Consider the following 5,952-nt stretch of genomic DNA (forward strand, 5'->3'; position numbering starts at 1 on the left):
TGGCTTCTCCACCTGTGGCTTTTCCTCTCAGAACTTCTGTGGGTCATCTCTTAGCTTCTCTGGGGCTTTTCCCTATGAACTTCTCTTAATTTCATTTCTTAGAAATGACTCCAGCAAGAGGATCAAGACCCACCCTGAATGAGGTGGGTCACATCTCAACTAAAATAACCTAATCAAAATGTCCTATCCACAATAGGTCTACACCCACAGGAATGGATTAAAAGAACATGGCCATTTCTAGGGTCCATAACAGCTTCATACCACCACAGTAGGCTTTAATGGAAGTGAGGGGCAAAAATGGTATAAGACTTACAAAGGCCAAACAGCAAAATGGCAGAGGAAAGTCCTATATTATCAGTAGTGGCTTTAAATGTAAATGGACTAAACTCCCCAGTCTAAAGGCAGAGATTGACAGAATGGATAAAAAAAAGCATGACCCAACTATATGCCATCTTCAAGATATTCACCTTAAAGTGAAAGAAATAAGTAAGTTGAGGGTAAAAGGATAGGACAAAAATATACCATGGAGGTAGTAACCAAAAGAGGGCTGGGGTGGCTATACTAATATTGGATAAAATAGACTTCAAGTCAAAACCAGTTATGAGGGACAAAGATGGTCATTACATTATATATATATGGTATGTATGTATATGGGCAATTCAACAGGAAGAAGTAATAATTATATATGCAGCTAACAGCAGAGACCCAAAATATATGAAGCAAATACAGACAGCTTTGAAGGGAAAAGTAGACGGTTCTGTATTAATAGAAGACATTAACACACCACTCTCAATAATGGATAGAAGAGCAATAAGGAAGTATAGGACTTGAGTGATACACTAAACCAACTAGACCTAACAAGCCATCTGGTCCTGGACTTTTCTTTGTTGGGAGTTTTTTTTGTTTTTGTTTTGTCTTTATTTTATTACTCATCTGGCCATACACTGGACAAAGGGAGTGTCAGTTACAAGGTTTTCACAATCACATGGTCACACGATAAAAGCTATATAGTTGTACAATCATCAAGAATCAAGTCTACTGGATTACAGTTCAACAGATTCAGGTATTTCCTTCTAGTTATTCTAATACACTAGAAACTAAAAAGGAATATCTATACAATGCATAAGAATAGCCTCCAGAATGACCTCTTGACTATCTGAAATCTGTTAGCCCCTGAAACTTTATTTTGTTCCACTTTTCCACCCTTTTGGTCAAGAAGGCACTCTCAATCCCATGATGCCAGGGCCAGCCTCATCCTTGGGAGTCATGTCCCATGTTGCCAGAAACACTTAAACTCCTGGGAGTCATGTCCCTCATAGGGGAGAGGTTAGTGAGTTTATTTACAGAATTGGCTGAGAGAGAGAGGTTAAATCTGAGCAACAAAAGAGGTTCTCTGGGGGTGAGTCTTAGGCATTGTCGGGAGGTTTTTGATTGCTGATTCATTCTGTTTACTTGTTATATACCTTTCGGGATCTTTATTTCCTCATGAGTCAGTTTAATAATTGCTGTGTATCAAGGAGCTTGTTCATTTTATCTAGGTTGGACACTTTTTCTGCTCCTTTCACTCTCTTTCCTTCTGGGACTCCTACGATACATATGTTGGTATGCTTGATGGTGTCCTACAGATCCCTCAGGCCTTGGCTCATTTTCTACCATTATTTTTTTTTCTTTCTTCTCCTCAGACTGGATGATTTCACTTATTTTACCTTCAAGTTTGCTGATCCTTTTCTCTGCCTGCTCAAATCTGTTATTGAACTCCTCTAGTGATTTTTCATTTCACCATTGTACTTCTTGGCTCCAGAATTTGTTTGGTTCCTTTTTATAATTTCTATATGTTTATTTTGTTCATATGCTTTCCTAATTTCCTTTGTTCTTTTTCCTTGGTTTCCTTTAGTTCATTGAACATATTTAAGAAAGTTGATTTGATGTCTTTGACTAATAGTGCCAACGTATGGGTTTCCTCAGTGATGGTTTCTGTGAATTTGTTTTTCCTGTGAATAAGCCATGCTTTTCTGTTTTTGTGTATGTTTTGTAATTTTTTGTTAAGAACTGGACACTGTAAGTATTATGTCATAACTCTGGAAAGCTAATTCTCCCACTCCACAGGGATTGCTGTTTTTTTCTTGTTGAGGGCTAGAGCCATCTGTTTGTGACTTTCCAAACTTTTTTTTTTTTTCTCAGTAGCACACCTTTAGTTTATTGACCTATGTAAAAAAAAACAGGTCTTAATAAGTCAGAACAATAAAAGAATATGCACAAAGGTATTTCTGTTTCTAGAAGGCTATGCAAATATGCAAAAAAGAATAAGTTATTCTTTTTTCATGTGTTTTCTTCCAGTTTTGTTTCCAAACTTCATTCCTAATGATACAAATGACTAAGGACCAGTTTAACAAATCATCCTTGTGTATATATTAAATGATTTGGAATATAGATACAAAATGTTCCAAAAAAGTTGTTCAGAATGTCTCTTCACAATATGAACAAGAAATCTGTATAAAAAGTGGAAAAGGAGCACCTAATTTTGGAATTCTGAAGTAGAATAAAGATGACAAAAAAGAATCAATCTCAAATATGGAAATCATCTGTTCTCAAAAAAAAAACAAAACAAAACAACAACTCCTACAGAAAACCACAGCTAATTAGTTCCTCCAAGAAAAGTATGAGGTACTTTTAGCCTCATAATTAAATCTACTGCAGCTTGGATCATTTTGTTTATGACTCATTTTGTTTCTGTCACTTGGTGACTTAGAACTACCTGTGGAATCCAGATAATGCTTCATTTTCTAAAGTTCACCATTTTAAGGTGTGCAATTCATCGAAAATGATGTGGTTTCTATTTTTATTGTTTTGGGGGTTCTTTTTGTATCATCTTCAAATGCTTTCACAAACTCATGATAACAAACACTTTCCATATCAAGTCTGCCATTTCAAATGACAGCCAGGTTGAAGAGTTACCAGCCTGAATGATGAGTTCATTACGCAATTGGTGTGGAAAGAAAAAAGGAGCTCAATGATATTGTGCCTTAGAAAATTCTCCAAATAGAGTTTGTCAATTATTCAGTGGACTAGTTCATTTTCCCTAAACTGCTACTATAAAATTATATTACAGGATGCTACAGCAATAAGTCTTTCCAGAACCCATTGTATGTTGCTTATGAAAAAAATCACTCTTTATAATACCCTAAAAATATTTACACTCATTTGGAACTCCATGAAAATCCAGATTCACTCTTCAAGTAATTTTTCAATATTGTCTAATTTGTCCATGTCCATGTAGAAACAGCATGTTATTCTTTGTCAGCTCACAAATTCAAACTTTGTGATAGCAAGCAGTTACTAAAGGAGCTTCAGGTTTCCCTTCTCATATCATTCTGAATTGTGCTCTGAAATTTCCCCTTTCCATCTTTCCTATTGGAGACCCTTACCACACTGTTCACTATCTTGAGGTTTGCCTTCAACAACTTTTATTCTCTTAAAAAAGTGCTTGCTACTGACCAAGCCTTCAAACTGGGTCCTCTCTTGGCAATGGTTCCACATGCAATCAGACCTTGCTCTGCTAGGTTAGTGCCTGGAGCTTAAAAACAAGTCATCTTTTAGGGGCTTTGTACTGCTTTGTGTGGGATTCACTTCCAGGACCACTTAAACCTTCTCTTCAATCTTTGATGCTCTTAGGTTTCTAAAGCCAATGGTCTTCTGGGAAGATGAACACATTTTGCAAGGCACACTAGTGTCGAAGGCAGTGCTTGGTCAGGAAGTTCAACTGCAGTTCAGACGAAAGTTCCAGACTTGGAATCTTCATGCCAGAAGTGCCTCTGCTCGTTGCTCTCTAAGCTGTCTTTCAACTGGTGTCCATCTGTACTGTCCAGTTGACTTGTCACTGTGAACGGTTTGGAGAGGGCAGAGAATTACAGACCTTGCCATAGTAACTGGTATAAGAAGAATGTGCTGGGGTCTCATATTCCAATAGCTCTATGGTTATTTGGGTCCTCCAGTTCCCAGAAGATATTTGTAGAAGACACTGAAGAGTAAGAAGATGCTTGACTGCTTGGAGAACAGGGTATTGCAGCCCAGCAAACCCCATGCATCTCTGTGATCTCCTGAGTCAAAGCTAGTCTGTGGGCTGTACTTCTGGTCCGTTTGCCCAGAGACCTGCTGGTACCAGCCACACATGTGCTCTGTGACTAAGGCCTTTTATATATTTTTGCTCTGATTTAGCAGCAGCCTTTCTTGGCAGAGTTTTGCATATGGGTTATGGGGCACCCATTCCACCTCATCTTTATGAAAGGACCTACTGTAGTCCCTTGGACAGTCATATCCATAGTGGGCTGAGGGCCAGTAGGAGGGATTGACATTGTACTGTCCTTCAGTGTCATTTTCATAGACATAGCCACCACTGTAAAAAGATCACACTCTCCATATGGTGGGTACCTGGCAATATAGTAACTGGAAGAGGGTTTCTCCTGACTCTTACAGTAGATGCCATTCATCAAACTATCCTTTCAGGCTAGACTGGGCATGCTTCTTGAATTTGGAGTAGAAATAGTCTGTTTCTTGGACCTTCTCTGACCCCTGGAATGTATGTCCAGAGTCTGGGTGGTTATGCCGGTTTGGATATATTATGTTCCTCAAAAGCTACATTCTTTAATGCAATCTTGTGAGGGCAGACATTGATCTTTTGATTGAGTGCTTCCATGGAGATGTGACTCAATCAACTGTGGGCAAGACCTTTGATTAAATTATTTCTATGGAAATTTGGACCTGCCCATTCAGGGTGGGTCTTAATTAAATCATTGGATTCCTATAAGAGAGCTCACAGACAGAAGGAGCTGAGACAACAGCTGAGAACATTTTGGAGCCTTTTGGAGAGATACTTGGGAGCTATCAGAGATGCTCAGAGGTGCTTGGAGTTGCAGACAGATGGATGTTTGGAGATGCTAAGCTAAGGATGCCCAGGAGCTAAGAGAGGAGCTGAAACACAACCTGGGACCATCAGATGCCAGCTACGTGCCTTCCCAGCTGACAGGTGTTTGAATGCCATTGGCCTTTCTTCAGTGAAGGTATCCTCTTGTTGATGCTTTAATTTGGACACTTTTATGGCCACAGGATGTAAATTTGTAACATAATAGACCCCCCTTTATAAAAGCCAATCCATTTCTGGTATTTTGCCTAATGGCTGCATTAGCAAACTGGAACAGTGGTATAATACAGGCCAGTAATTAGCATCACACAGTAATATTGTGTTCAACTGGCTGGTATAGGAATACCCATCATCAAGGATTTCAGTGCTGCTGCTGCTTTGGAATTTGGAGAGGGAGAAAAATGGCTTATCATTGTCAATCTCAGAGAGCAGGTGGGACTGGGACTTGAGGCTTCCATTCCGCTGGTGGTGGTGCTGAGAAGAAGATTCAGGTTCCAAGTGGCTGCTGCTGTAGGCATTTTGAGTGAGAACTGGTGTGGTGGGCATGGAGGCCACCTCTCCAAGGTTCTTTTTTTAATTGCAATATACTCACATACCATATAATCATCCAAAGTGTAAAACCATTGTTCACAGTATCATCATATAGCTGTACATTCATCACCACAATTTTTGAACATTTTCATTACTCCAAAAAATAAAAATAAGAATAAAAATAAAACTCAAAACACTCCATACCCCTCTCCTCCATATTATTCATTTACTTCTTGTGACCATTTTCTACTCATTTGTCCATACACTGGGTAAAAGGAGTGTGAGCCATAAGGTTTTTACAACCATATGGGCACACTATATAAGCTATATAGTTATACACTCGCCTTAAAGCATCAAGGATACTGGATTGCAGTTCAACAGTTTCATATATTTCCTTCTAACTATTCTAATAAACTAAAAACTAAAAAGGGATAACTACATAACACATAAGAATTACCTTTAGAATGGCCTCTTGACTCCCTTTGATATCTCTCAGTCACTGA

At 38.7% G+C, this 5,952-nt stretch overlaps 1 pseudogene; it reads right to left on the minus strand.

The window, feature by feature from the left end:
- Window positions 1-3,767: 3,767 nt before the first annotated feature.
- Window positions 3,768-5,464, minus strand: LOC119518569 (annotated as a pseudogene).
- Window positions 5,465-5,952: the final 488 nt, after the last annotated feature.

Source organism: Choloepus didactylus, chromosome 2, assembly GCF_015220235.1.
Source record: "Choloepus didactylus isolate mChoDid1 chromosome 2, mChoDid1.pri, whole genome shotgun sequence".
Taxonomy (NCBI): Eukaryota; Metazoa; Chordata; class Mammalia; order Pilosa; family Megalonychidae; genus Choloepus; species Choloepus didactylus.